Here is a 15,679-nt window from a genome sequence, read left to right on the forward strand (position 1 = left end):
ATTTAAAAGGAATAGAAATCCTGACAATTTGGAGTCTGTAACCCTCCCGAGAATTGGATGCAGCCAGTGGCTGGGGACAATTTTTTTTGGGTATTCAGAGCATGTTTCACACTGGGTAGCAAGGTTAGAAAGAAGAATGATAACACACCTTCTTATTTTGTAGAGTGCTGTTGCGTATACTATGACATTTTGTTCTCACATAGCCCTGGCAGAGCTGAGAGAATTAATAATAATAATAAGGCAGGCAAGCACACATTTCTCACCTACACAGTTGGAAAATGAGGCCAGGAGGGCTTGAATGGATCACCCCATGTTTAACTCCTAGTAAGTAGCAAGCTCTTATCTTCAAGTTCAGAGGATTATTCCAAGCCAAAGTGAGATATTCTGTTGGGGTTAGCCAACCCTCAAATCCAGCTTATTGTTACCTAAGAGGTCTGAGAAGCCACTCCCACTCAATAAATATTTGTTAATTCATTAACATTTTCCTGGTCCATTCAAGTGTTTACTGAGTGAGTTCCATGTACCCGTTCATATTCTCCGAGGTATGTAGAAATGGTATGAAATATGACCTCTGTCTTTTAGGTTTAAAATCTACTCAGAGGGGCACCTGGTGGCTCAGTCGGTTAGGGTCTGATTCTTGATTTTGGCTCAGGTCATGATCTCGGGGTCACGGGGAGAGCCCCACATTGCAACAGGCTCTGTACTTAGTGGAGGTCTGCTTCTCCCCCTCTCCCTCTGCCACCCCCCCCACTTGCATGTGCGCCCTCTCTCTCTCTCTCAAATAAATAAATAAATCTTTTTTTAAAACTCTACTTAGAAAACCAACACACAGGGGACAACCTCAAGACTTCAGGGAAGGGCTATATTTCTGAGCCAAAACATTACAAAATAGTATTAACAGAATGATTCTAATTTTTCTAATTTATATATTTTTAGGTATGCTTAGGAAGAAAACCCTCGACATAGAATACTGGGGAGTTTTGTTTTATTCTTTGTGATTTTCTGCATTTCTTAATTTTTGACAGTGAGTAGGAAATACACCTCAAGAAAAAACATCTTGTTTTGTTGTCTTTAAAGTAGATATTTTTCAGAAGAACAGAACTTGGAAATGTAGCTTTCTAAAAAAGTTCTAAGTGATTCTAGAGCTGCGTTCTCTGCTATGCGGCTGTTGAGCACCTGAAATTCGGCTCATCCAAATTTCCATGTGGTGTATTTCACTCCATATTTTGAAGTCTTGATAGAAAAAAAAAAGAAGGTAAGATGTCGTAACAATTTTTATATTGATTATTACATGTTGAAATGATAAGGTTTTAGATATATTGGGTTACATAAAATAAAACTATTCTCACTTGTGTCTTTTTACTTTTTAAAGTACGATTACTAGAAAAAAATTTTTAAGGCATATAAGTTGATACTGCATTACTGCTCCATTTCTCAGAAAAACTCCAAAGAAATCAGGGACAAACCAAACATGGTGCACCAATTAAAAAAAAAAAAAAAGATGGATAGCATAACTACCTAAGATAGGCAAGACTAAGAGCTACTGTCTGACCTTCAGTACACAGCAACCCTGTTCCCAAGATTGTCCCAGGCCTATCAAGAACAGCAACATCATCGACACAAAAGGGCAGTTCCTGGGCTGTCCTTACCCCAGGAAGAAAGATGGAGGCAACTTAGCACAAAGTTTTTTAAAGATATACTAAAATGAAAATGTCTAAGAGAGAATGTCTTCCTTAGGACACAAAAGGATAATATAATGGATATAACAGAATCGTATGTATGTTGTCCGTGACCTCTGTGGCCAGTTGCCTGAATTCCCACCTGCGCATGAATGGGGCAATGGGGCTAAGGTCATTGGGGGGATGTGTGCTTTTGTGGTGTATGTGGCAGTGTCTCTGGGGTTGGGGGGTAAAAAGATGAGAAAACAAATAGAACAGGCTGGGCAAAGAATGGAATGATCAAGGTGAATGGGGGCTCTTAACTGGATCCATTTTGCCATGGTTCCCCCCACACCCAGGCCCTCAACCATCACATGAGACTTCAGGAACGCACCACACAGAATCGATTAGTTCAAAGATATGACACATGGAACTGATTTGTTAAATATCGCCCTTCCCTTACCCTCAGCCTCCAGCATATTCCCTTAGAGTAGTACAGGCAAGGAAGACCTAATGGTTGGGAGGTGTTCCCAACACTTCTCCAGGGCAGAATTCTGGCTTGTCCAAAAAGGGCTCTTCTTTTAAGGGTTTTTGGGAAACTTTAAAAACTGAAATTTTTATTAGTATTGGCGATGTTTGGAGCAAATTCAGCTCCAGATGCTGCACGGTTGAACACAGGAGGGGTTCCACCAATTGCCCCAACGTCTTCCATTGTAGCAACCTGGCCAAAGTGGTCAGTTGTTGGTGGAGTCAGTCCCAAGGTTCCATCTGGCATCATAGTGGCAGGTCCTGGAGGAGCTGAGGTACCAGCTGGCACTGGAGCAGGGGATGTGGCACCTCTGTTGTTGATGCCCATAGCACCTCCCATAGCCATCTGGTCCACCACATCTCCTGTTCTCTTGCATCAGGGAACATTCCCTTGAATCCTTCCTACCGTGGCCGCATCTCTTCCTCACGAACCTGCACTCCAACTCCTGCCTGAGCTCCAGCTGCTTTCCTTTCTGCACTTCTTGGTTGTGCAACTCTTCCATCCTCCAAAGTTCTTCTAGACGCCTCATCAAATCCAGTCTCATTAGCATGATCAGGCACTCATGGCGAGTAGCCTCCATCTACGTCTCCAGCTTCTCACCAGCTTCTTTGATGGTGAGGTCCACTTTGTTCTGCTGCTTTTCCACCTCAGTGAGTGCCTTCCAGAGCATGGCCTACTCACACTCAAAGGAGCCTCGTTGCACAAATCTGGGTGGCTGTCTTGCTCCCTGTGAAATTGCTGGTTCTTTATAACCAGCTTCTCTGGAAGTCCCTCTTCATCATCCAACTGGTCTATGGGCTCCACTGGTCACGGGCCGAGGAAATGTGATTGGCAGGATGGAAGCTTCATTGCACCTATCCAGAGCTTTCTGAGCCGCTGGCTTCCCTGAGAATTCAACAATGCCTTTTCCTGAGGGCCTTCCTCCATCACCCACGACCACTTCAGCCCACCCTTTCCACCTGACCAAACACAGAAAACGCTTCCTCCAGCAGTTCATTGGAAACATACCGAGGTAGGTTTCAGACCCGAAAGGATGCACTAACGCAGGCAGAGCGCATGCGCAGCAGCTCTCCACGGAGTGGCACGTGATCCAGCTCTGCTTCGGTAACCTCTGCTCGGGTTCGTGTTTCCAAGCAGGTAAAGCCAAAGCCCTATCCTGTGAATGCAGACTTCGTCTGCCTTCCCTTCTACCTCAAATAGTTTCCTCATCCCCTCCTCAGTGATGTCAGGAGGAAGATGGCCCACAAAGAGGCAGCTACATTGGGTGAAGGTCTTCTCTCCTGGTTTCCTAAAATCCTTCAGGTCAAGAGTCAAGCCTTCATTTGGGCTGCTGGCTTGTTGCCCATGTGCAGGTACAGGTGGCGGTGGTGGCCGCTGCTGCTGCTGGAGATGTTGACGATGCTTCGTTGGACTATGGTTTTGCTTCTCCAAGTGAAAGGTTTTATTTCTCTGCATCCGTGCACCCTCTATCGACTGTTCTACCCTGAGAGTAACGGCAATGCTGCACAGCCTCTACCGTGCCAAGACGGATTACTAGAAAACGTTTAAATGACATCAACGGCTTGCGTGGGTTTTCACATCATGTTTCAGTGGAACAGTGGGGCTCTAGACTGATAGAACATCTACGTGGGGATCAGATTTTCTAGATAATGCTACAGATGTGCCATTGGGGTATCTACGCAGCCCAGGGAAGTTCTAACTGGCCGTGTTACCCAAACGGTGAGTTACCTCTATTTAAAATTAGGGGAGGGACGTCTGGGTGGTGCAGTTGGTTAAATGCCTGACTCTTGGTGCCAGCTCAAGTCTGATCTCAGGATCAGGGGATCGGGGCTCTGCACTCGGATCAGAGTCTGCTTGAGTTTCTTTCTCCCTCTTCCTCTGCCCTTCCCCCGCCCCCGTGCTCTCTCGCGTGCTGAAATAAATAAATCTTTTTCAAAATAAAATAAAATTAGGAGATGGTCTCAGCAACAGGAATCAGTGAATCCAAGTCAGGAATCATTGAGTAGGGTACTTAGGGTTTGTATTTTTAAGATCTTTCTCTACATGGTATATTTTTTTCCACTACAGTGTTTTGAATTTTAAAAAATACCAAGCAGAATCAAATTTCTATAATTTGATTGACTAGATTCTAGGTAGGAGAATAGATTCTACCTACAAGTTCCAGGGAATTCAGGCAGGCGATGGATGGGCATTTAAGAGAGGTTCCTGTACACGGTGGTACATACACTGAATCTGGAAGGATGGTGGGTGTTTGACAAAGAAATGCAAGAACAAGGCTCTCAGCCCGGCTAGTGTCCTGGGCGGGAGACACACTGAGCCCTACAGCAGGAGGCAGAGAACACAAGCGTGCCCGTCTTACTGCTACTCACACGGATCAATGTTTAATTTCTTTGGGCCTTGGTTTCCTCGTCTGTAAAGCAAGGATAATAATGCCAACCTTAGTGTGTTGTTGCAAGGAGGAAAGGTGATACTTTCTGTAAAGGGCTCAGCACAGGAAAAGCACTCCACAGAGTGACTATGCTGATTGTTATTATTACTAATGGAAACTAAAGCTGTTTCAGTATGAAAGGACCAAAACTTTATAGAGAGTTTTTGAAACCACTCAGAGGAGTCAAGAAAAATGCAATGCACAGGATGGATTAAAGAGAAGAATCAGACCCCAAGAGGTCAGTTGCGAGGCTGATGTGAACCAGGCGAGAGGTGGTGCTTTCCTTTCCTGGAGCTGCTGTAACAAGTTACCACTAACTCGGGCACTTAAGACAACAGTAACACACTGTCTCAAGGTACTGCAGACCAGAGGTCTGAAATCAAGGTGTCAGCAGGGCCACACGCTCTTCCTCTTCCGAGGCTTTCAGGGAGGATCTGGTCCTGCCTCATTCAGCTTCTGGTGGCTTGGCTTCCTCTGGCATGCGGCTCTGTCCCTCCAAAAGTCAAGGCCAGCATCTTCGAATCTCTCTGTTTTCTTCTCATCGTCTCCTCCTGTGACATCTATCAAATCTCCCTCTGCCTCCCTTTGATAGGGGGAGATGTGATTGCACTTAGGCCCACCCAGATAACCCAACAAAAGCTCCGGGTCTCAAGATCTTCACCTGGATTCCATCCTTCGCATTCACAGGTCTGCCTTTTAAAGTAAGCTATCTATCACAGGCTTCACATCTTTGGGGGACATTTTTCACCCCACTACAGGTGGTAAGGACCTAGAGAGAGCAGATTTTCTGATGCTCCTGGAGCTCCCAACGACTGGGATATTAACCCCTGGTGCGCTGGATCCCAGATGAGTGGGGAAGGGCTGGCCCGGGGTGGGGGAAGCACTCGCCAGTAGCTATTTGCCAGCTGGCATGGCTTTACCAGTACAACCTAGCATAATATTAAGCCTGAGCGTGAGATAGAAAAGGAGAGAAAAAGGCAGCTGTGAGAGACTTTCTACAGGCAAAATTGTTGGGCCTTGTTATGAAACATGAAACTCAACAGACAGCGTGTAAAGAGAGATATTGACAAGGGATAGGAGAAGGAAAATGTTCACCTTTAGCCCAGAAGGCTGACCAATAGCCTGCCTAGTTCCAATAAGGATCAAATACATGCTGGTTGCTACATTCTTTTTTTAAATTTTTTAAAATTTTTTTGGTTTTTATTATGTTCAGTTAGCCAACATATTGGTTCCTGGAGTCCAGAATCTCTCATAGTTTCCCTCTCTGATTTCTTCCCATTCAGTTTTCCCTCCCTTTCCCTGTGGTCCTCCATGCTATTCCTTATGTTCCACATATGACTGAAACCATATGATAACTGTTTTTCTCTGCTTGACTTATTTCACTTAGCATAATCTCCTCCAGTTCCATCCATGTGGATACAAATGGTGGGTATTCGTCCTTTCTGATGGCTGAGTCATATTCCACTGTATGTGTGAACCACATCTTCTTTACCCATTTGTCTGTTGAAGGGCATCTCAACTCCTTCCACAGTTCAGCTATTGTGGACATTGCTGCAATGAACATTGGGGTGCATGTGCCCCTTCTTTTCACTACATCTGTATCTTTGTTGTTGCATTCTTAAAGGGTCTCATGACTGCCTGTACATCTGACCAATAATCAATATCAAACTGAATGATAAGCACCAGAGAAATCTTGCAAAAGTTTAGTTTATGGGTAGAAATTTGAAGAAGACATTGATGATCTAATAACTCCCTGCACATCCCCCTCCCCACAACACTAAGCATATAACCCTCAGCTTCATACAGCAAAAAATGCAGCTCTTTCTGCTCATGGGCCCTGTCCCCGTGCTAAATAAACTTACGAAGTTGCACCATACAATGTCTCAAGAATTCTCTCCCCGCAACAACATTGCTATCCGTGAGAAAGATACAAGGGCTTGTTTTCCAAGCCATCCAACGCCGAGGCTTCCAGGATGGGTCCCAGCGTCGTGTTCTGGGTCCCAGTCCCTGATACTGCTGGAACAGCAGAGGACCCTGCCTGGCAGACATTAATGAATTCATTTCTCAGGCTTCAGCCCTGGTGAGGATCCTGGTGTGAAGCTGCCAACAACTGCAGTGTGTCAGAAGAGACTATTTGCCAAGCTCCCGCAAACACGCAAACATCACTAAACCCAGGGGACTGCTCTAATTTAGGAGAAAACAGGTTCTTTCAAGACAGTGAGTGCCCCTGCCAGAAACTACTAATAGAGGGCTGCTTTTCAGTACCGTGTGAGCTGATTAGGAGGCTGATGGGTCCTAATTAGAATGTGAGGTTTATTCATCTGTAAACTTGCAAAAGGAATGCTCTCCAGGGAATGGGAATCAGAAAGAATTGTTGTTTCCCATTGGCCTGGCTTAACAAAAAACAAAGCAGTCTACCTCTCTGTTTTTCCTGGTTAGCGGGTAGACTGGAAGAGAGATGATTTCTTGATGATCCTTTTCAAATACTTATTAGACTTCAGTACAGGCTTCAGTGATCTAGCAAATCAGCTTCTAGTATTTTCAATGAGAAAATGATATGAATGCTCATTAAAAGTGCATAATTTGACCCATAGGCCAGGAAATTGAGAACGGGGGTTGGCAGGGCAACTTAGACTCCATTCTTTGCATAGATGAGTAATCATGATGGGGACTGTATGCTTGATTAGAAAAATCTCTAGCGAACTGAATAGAATAAGATGGGTACAATTTGCACTTATTGCAAAAGTGGGGTTTGTTTGCTATAAACATGAGATAGTAATAGCAGGTTGTGGTAAGGCCGGGCCTCATTCCACCCACCCCTGCCTGCACATGATCAACATGAATTTATTTATTTTTGCTGTTATGCAAATATGGGAAACAAGCTCAAAATTCAATAGACTCACCATCGAAGAGCAACTGAGTCCTGTTCTGTACAGACACCCACTAAATGTCACACAGATTAAGAAAAACAACTCTTGCCTTCCAGGAGTTAACAACTTAACAATCAACTTTTCATTGCCTAGGCAAAAATTATTTCCATTTCATTACATTCATTTGTTACAGATGCTTACATTTGATTTCTCAAGAGAATAGGAATAAGACTGCAGAAAACACTTCGACCTATATTTTCCGAATCCCTACCTCTAGCTAATCCCAGAAGTCCCCCTTCACAGCTAAACACTTCATTGGTTCTGTTTTTTTTCTTAAGAAATGTGTAATAAATCCCAAGGATCAGAACTGTTTAATACTTAGCCATACACTTTAATGAAATGCCCTAAGGTTAGACCAATTGTATTGCCAATCAGCAACTCCATCTTCCTGCATTTAGACACGCCCAAACTGCCTTCACCTCCAAATATCCCCCGACATCTACTCCTGGCAAAGCTTATCCTGGCTGAATGAAAATCAGTCACAGGACAAAAGAGCAGCCAGCAAGAAGACGCCTGGCCCTAACTTAGTTATTTTTCACACTCCAACAAAAAAGGAAGGTGGGACTGAGTCTGAGTCTTGACTAGAGTAAGAAATGCAAATGAAGCAGGATAGCTGTCATTAGAAGAGACCCCAAATCTCCTACTGCCAGGAATGCAATTGACCAAGGGCCCAGGGCTGTGCTCTGAAATCCCTCACTAAGCTTCCCCACAGGCCCGCATCCCCTGGCTGCTCCTGTGGTCACTAGGCACAGCCAGGACACGAAGGCAAGCCTTTCGGTGGGAAGTACAGGGCTCTTCTGGCAGGAAGGTTTGCCCAAACTTACAATTGCATTGCCATCTATAACACTTCCTCCCCGGGGTCAAACTTGCATGAGAGTCTGATGGCTTTTCAAGCCTCTCCCGGCTTCCTCCCCCCTTTCTTTCAAGCATTTCCGCTAATAAATTTCTAGCATGTTTAACGGATCTTGGTAACTGCCTCTCAGAAGACATGGACTAACATAAGTGGGGATCCACCAAAAGGAAGAGAAAGCAGCTGGGGGAGGAGGGAACAGGAAACGTGGTATTGGTTTAAAGACCAAACTCACTTCCCTAAATACGGGCCACGATCTGTGGCTTTAACGGAGCTCACTCAGTGGTCATGGTGATGGCTTTATAATCGGCCTACTTAGTCAGGCTGGACTACATTTCCCAGGATTCCTTTTCCTCCTATGTTTCAGGTTAGTATGAGCTCCACGGTACATTCTCTCGCGAGAGTTGGAAGGAGGCACGGGGAGGCTGCCATCCTGTTGCTTGCAAGCGCTCCCTGCTGGTCACCGCCTTCATGTTCAGGTGAAGCTGCTGGTGGGCCCGGGGTTACTCTCCCTTTCCAATGGGTCTCGCTTCTTTTAGTTTCTCTGCATCCTGTGGCGGATGTATCCTTGTTCAGCAATGTGACACAGGGCCTCAGCTTCTGCAGGGTCCCTTCATCGAGAAGGTCAAGGGGAACAAACAGGACGTGGGTTTCAGGCAGCCCACGTGGTGTTCCAGGTCCTGCTTGTGGGGTTCTAGCCTTCCCTCGTGAGTTTCCCTTCTTGACTGCCTTGCGGATTTCGAACGCCAACATTGGTCAAGACAACCTTGTGAAGAGGCTTCCGTAATTGTGCAAGTCCGTTCCTAATAATTCGTTATATATTTTTCAGTCATAGGTACACGTAAATACATACATACATATGTGAACTTCATGGTTAAACCCTGAGTGATGTGCTCGATAGGTGCCCTCTCAACACTTTTCTTCAGGGCAGCGGTACACATTCGGAAGTGGAATTGGCACCAGGGCTTCAAAGAAACCTCTGCTGGTGTAGACAGCCTGGACTTCAACAATAGAGGAAGGTAGAACTGCATTGTGAAGACAAGTGTGCATTCCCAGCCCACCTGGCAGAGGGGCAAGAAGCATGATGTGGTTTTGTATTTTAAACTAAATTATATCCAGCTTTGTGCCCTCACCTCCCTAGCTGGGAGGACATTCCAAAGCAGTTATTATTGGGACGCTTAGCACCACCACCACTACCCTTACTACCTCCCCATTGTATGGAACTGGAATCCCAGGGCTCACAGAAATGGACTGGAACCTGGTCCTTATAGTCCCAGGTGGTTCTGCCACTTCCTCCGTCTTGTTTCCCAGGGCCAGTTGTGACAAGCATAGCTACCACCAACAAGCCTCTCAACATTCAGTCCGCTTCAGCCTAGGTCCCAAGGTTTCAGAGCCAAGAAGTCTGGTGATAAGTTCCAGAGAGACATATACCACATCATCAGAGGTCCTGACACCCTGAGGTGTGCATGGGGCAGGTACCCTCTCCTCCACCCACAGAACCCTTCCATCCTACAAGTCTCAGAATCCAGTTCTCCTTGGGTCCACCTACATCTCTACCCACTCTTTACCTCCTGTAACTTTCTGTTATCCAAACTAACAACTTGGATGTCATGTGCCTCTTTTACTTCTGTGATGATAAATCTGTAAATATTTCTTTTTAAAAAATTTTTAATCTATGGAATTAAAAATCAAAATAACTTTTATGCTAAGTGAAGTAAGTCTAACAGAGAAAGACAAATACCATATGATTTCACTTATATACGGAACCTAAAAAGCAAACAGAAACCAGACTCTTAAATACAGAAAACACACAGGTGGTTGCCAGAGGGGAGGCAGGTTGGGGGAAAGGGTGGGGAATGGACAAAAGGGATTTAGAGGTACCAGAAAAATTAGGATCACTTTGGTTGGAAGGATGTAAGTAGAAATTAGAGGGATCACAATGTGGGGGCTTTTGGGATGCAGACAGTGTGTTATTTCTTCATCTGGGTGAAAATGATAATCCATTGACCTGTACATTTATGATTTATGCACTTATCTTCATGTATTATACTTCAGTCTTTTAAGGTTTAGAAAAATCCAAATGCTAAAAAGGTACCCGGTAAAAAAAATAATAATAATAAAAAAGAAAGAAAAGAAAGAAAGAAAGAAAGAAAGAAAGAAAGAAAGAAAGAAAGAAAAAAAAATCCCTTTCCCACAGGAACATTCTATGCCCCATTTCCCCTCCACAGATGAATATGCATTTAGGGAGTTGCCTCCAGTAACTTGTAAGCATCGGTAGTCTTTAGTGCTATTCTAGTTCCCTCCCAGGCACATGGTTTCATTGCATTTCCTGGCCCTCCTGAGGTTGGATGGGGTTGTGTGACTAGTTCTAGCCATGAAAATGAAAATCTAGAAATGATGTGTACCACTTCTGGCTGGGGCGTTCATTTGCCAGAATGAGATCCTCTGGACTTCTCTTTTCCTCCTGCCATAGTGACATGCCATTTTTTAGTTCGTGTTCTCCATCAGCTTTGGCCTCAGAGGGATTATGACAAGGGGCCAATTCATAACAGACACAGGCAAGAGGAATGAGCAAGAAATAAATGTTTGATGTTCTAAGCCACTGAGATTTAGAGATTGTTTGGTAATACACTGATTGATAGTGGTACCTCCTGGGAGGGGTGTGGGTGTGTGTGTGTGTGTGTGCGTGTGTGTGTGTGTGTGTGTGGTCTGTATGTCTCTGGAGAGTACATCACGACAAGAAAGTTGAAGTAGAAACAAATATGGGAGGAAATATGCATGTAGTTAATGTATCTGTATCTGTTAAGGTATTTTCAGCTTCATGTATAGAAACCCAAACTGAAAACTGCTTGCACGATAACACTATTGCTAATATAAGAGAGATATGGTGATTCCAGTACTGGTTAGTTCAGCTGCTCAACTGTGTCACCAAAGACCCAGGTTCTTTCCTCTCTGCCATTCTTGGTGTGTTGGCTAACTCCTGTTTTGGCTACAGCAGATTCTTGTAATTCATTCCCTCCTTCCCCTCCCTCCCCTCCTTCTCTCTCTGTCTCTCCCTCTTTTTCTCTGTTTCTCTCTCTCTCTGTCTCTCTCTCTCTCTCTCTCTCACACACACACACACACACACACACACGTCCAGGGACAAATAAGAGACCAACAAAATGCCAAGAATGACAAAAGCCAACCAAGCCCATTCAGGATATTATCATTTTAGCAATTCTGTGATGGTGATTTAAATCTCTTCTAATGGCTATATTTGTTATTAGAGCTTTTCATGCAATGTAAAGTGTTCTTTTGTTGGGCAACCACAAAATCGAGGAGGACCTGTGACAGCCAAGGATAAAGAAAAGTGACAGAATGACATTTGCTATTTCCAGTACCTTGACGGTGCCCAATGCTGAGCTGTGTAGCTTTGAGCTAGTTACTAACATCTCTAAAGCTTACTCTTCTTCTCCCCACTATAAAGGGATTAACCATTGTACCTTCATCACAGATCTGCCGTGAGACTTACGTGAATTAATACATATAAAGTGCTTAAACAGTTTCTGGCACATAGTAAATGCTGTAGAACCAGTAGCTATTATCATTATAATAGGGCTTTGGGGAGAATTAAATAAGTTAATGTGTGTAAAGGAGTTAGAATAATGTCTGACATGTAGTAAGTAGTCAATAAATCTTTGCTGCTGCTGCTACTGCTTTATTATTATGGCTTTAAATAAGCCTGCAGAAGTTAAGGAGGGTAAAATATAGAGAGTCAATCCTTTAAAAATGAACGTATCGGTAGGAAGTACCTTTGTCATCTTAATTATCATGAGCAGTAATAAATTTTCATTGAACACCTCTCTGTTTACTAGAGTAAACTAATCAAAAAGAAGCCATCATCCCAAATATGCTCTAAGAACTTTCTAAGAGACCTGAATTGTGCAAACCATCTCTTTAAAAACTTCCTATAAAAGACAGAACTACCCGGGAGATATTTAATTGAGGCTTACTGCCTTCAGCATATTTCCTGTTGGTCAGTTTATAATACTGAATATATTTTTATGTGTTGTTTATAGTTCATTAAGATGCTCTATATTATCTTACTGTTTTAAAAAATAAAGCTTAGAAACAGTACCATTTGGGCTGACCATACTGTCTGTAGCTTTGGGATTATACCAAGTGTTTTTTTGTCAAGCCCTAATATCTGTTGTTAATGGTGGAGATGGCTCTGTGGCCCACAAGAAATAGAAGGAAATGAAGAAATGTACATTTATTAAGTGCTTATTGTGTGATAGTTACTTATGTGTTATTTTATCTAATTCACACCACAGTCCTGCTTTGTGATATTATCATCTCCATCTTTCCAGGTGAGGGAATTGAGACATAGAAGTTATGCAACTTAAAAAGAGCAGGAACCAGAATTGGACAATGGAAGATCAGAGATCAGAGAACTCACGGGGTAATCCAGGTGACTAAGGGATGGATATTGTACCCAGCTACCTCTGAGGGGTTGCAACTCCCTGCTGTGCTAGAAAGGCTTGACATTTAGCAAACAACTCCAAACTTCGTAAGACAGTGTCTAAATATGCATTGACAGGAGCATTTCCTGTTTTTGAATATGATTCTGAGTGGGCATTAATAAATGGTTACTGGCATTGCTTACAGGTGTAAAACTAATAACAGAGTTGGATCTGATTAGGAAAATAAAATCAGAGCTCTGAGTGTTCTTGTGTCCCACCCTGGGATAGCTTAAAAAAAAAAGCAGGGGGTGAGGGGAGGCCCTACCATCTTGTCACCAAAGAAGAATTCATTAACCAACTAATGCAACTTAAAACAGTACATTGTCATCTAAGGAATAAACAAGCACAACAAATAAAAACAGAAATATTTTGGGGCTGCCTGGGTGGCTCAGTAGGTTAAGCATCTGACCCTTGATTTCGGCTCAGGTCATGATCTCAGGGTTGTGAGATTGAACCCACATCAGGCTCCACATTCAGTGGGGATTCTGCTTGAGATTCTCTCTCTCTCCCTCTGCCTCTGCTCCTCCTCCCCTCTCTCTAAAATAAATAAAGCTTAAAACAAAACAAAGCAAAAAAACCAGAAACTTTTTTTGAGCACTCTGATCTGCTTGCCATTCTCTGGGTTCCTTGGGCTGCTGAGGTCGAGAGTAATTGTCTCGTGGAGCATTGTGGTGGAAAGTAGCAGTGAACGGGTAACACAGCAAAATGGCCTCTAATAACGGGACTTTGTTTTTATTTTGATGTTTTAACTTTCCATTTTGAAATAATTTGAGACTTTATAAGTCTTTCAAAAATAATATGGAAAGTTCACGTAATACTTTTGACCCTGCTTCCTCTAATGTTGACAAATTATAAAACCATAGCACACTATCAAAGCCAGGAGATTGATATTAGTACAATGCTGTTAACTAAACAACAGACCTTATTCCAGTTTCACGTATTTTACATAACAAGAAAAATTGCAGGGACCAAGCCTTGAAGAGAGAAGTTGCAGAAATGAAAATGTATGTGTGTGTGTTTGAAATGGTCAGTTTAATGTACTGATTTTTCTTTCCTTGAAAAAAATTGTCTTTAATATATTTATTATATTGTTCAGTTTAAAAAAAACCTAAATTACCAGTATTATTGTCTTTTCTCTTCAGTAGGCACTTTCCCAGGGAAATAGTTTTGTTAAATCTAGCAAAAATTAATGCAGGATATGTAGTTAAATTTGAATTTCAGATGCAGTGAATAGTTTTTTTGTTGGGGTGGTTTGTTTTTTTTTGTTTGTTTTTTTTTAGTATTACTGTGTCCCATGCAATGTTTGGGATGTACTTATGTTTAAAAATTATTTTTGTCTCTTTGATGTTCAAATTTAACTGGGCTTACTGTATTTTGTCTGGTAATCCTATAGGAAGAGAATGTAAAGATGGGGAGTGGAGCTTAGTGTCCTGCACCTGGGAGGAGGGATGGCAGGACTTCTTCAAGGTAAAAAGATGAAAAAATTACTTTTCCAACATTCTTCACCGTGTTGTGCCAGAGGAAGAATTTCTCTCTCAGAGGATAAAAAGTAGCTGCAGGGAAAGCAAACCCATTAAACTATTTCAGGAGCTATTTAGAGTTATTTCAGAAAACTATTTACCACAGCTGTTACCTGGGCCTGACCTACCTCAACCAGACCTAGTACGTGGAAAAGGGTATGAAGGGGTAAAATGGGGGTGAGTGAGTGGAGCAGGTGGGCAATTAAGCATGGAGGGCCTGGAAATGCAAAGGGAGAAGCAAATGCTCTCAGTAGTAAAAGCAGCATAAAGGGACTGGCCTTTTCCCTGCATTGCCCTTAAAAGAAATAAAACAGTGGGCCTATTCAGGTGCTAATAAAAATGAAAATATGCCTGTCCAGGCCAGTGCCAATTTCCTATTACTGCCTCTTAGGCCCAAGGGATAGTCCTAAACAGACTACTCAAGGTCTACTTCCAGTGAGCTTGCTGCATGCTAGTTCCAGCATAAAATTTCTGGACTCCAAAGCAGTAATTTAGAAAACAGCATAAAAAGCATCCTGAGGCTTTTATCAGTGGAAATCCCATAATCTGACAAGTCTACTTTGTCTGGGAAATGTTGGCTGCTGCCTTACTTAAACCCTGTCGCCAGCAAGGTGCAGTCTCCAGCTCGGTGGCAGGGGTCTCTTCCCCTCCCACTCCATTCCCCTGCCCGGCCCCAACACTGCACCCCCTCCACCCTGGATGAGAGCAGCTGGCCAAGCTCAGAAGTTCACGAGGGTGCCCTGGAAGGGCCCTTGAGTCCCACGTGCAAACTGCTGCTACCACCTGGGAACTGCCCATCATTGGAGCACATGCCCTTCAGGGCGTTTTTAATTTCAAACAAGGATTTTCTTCAGTGCGCTCCTGTTTATCATTTCTCTTTATAAATCTTCTTGTTTTTCCACCTGCTTCTGCTGGTTCCCTTGGAAGCCCTAGCTTTTAGTGATTTGCTCCCACCATATGTGTTGACATGTGTTGATGATGCAGGTAGGCCAGGGCTGAGGACCCAGAGAGGGTCCCGCAGGACCACCCAAGAGGGTCCTTGGCTACATGGAGGGAGAAATCAAACACAAGACAGTTGGAAGTGGGAGCCGAGCTTATTGAAGGTGTAAGGAGAGTGCAGATACATACTGCCTGGGAGACAGAAAGGGAAGGAGAGAGTGTCTCATCTTTGCTTGGGGTCTTGGATTTTTATTGAGGGTTGTGGTCTGGTCTGCATGTCTTCTCAGGGATCCAGGAACCACTTAGAACAAGGACAAGGGTCT

At 43.5% G+C, this 15,679-nt stretch overlaps 1 pseudogene; it reads right to left on the reverse strand.

The window, feature by feature from the left end:
- Positions 1–2,259: 2,259 nt before the first annotated feature.
- Positions 2,260–3,642, reverse strand: LOC100467426 (annotated as a pseudogene).
- Positions 3,643–15,679: the final 12,037 nt, after the last annotated feature.

The sequence above is a fragment of the Ailuropoda melanoleuca genome, chromosome 5 (genome assembly GCF_002007445.2).
Source record: "Ailuropoda melanoleuca isolate Jingjing chromosome 5, ASM200744v2, whole genome shotgun sequence".
In the NCBI taxonomy this organism is placed as follows: domain Eukaryota; kingdom Metazoa; phylum Chordata; class Mammalia; order Carnivora; family Ursidae; genus Ailuropoda; species Ailuropoda melanoleuca.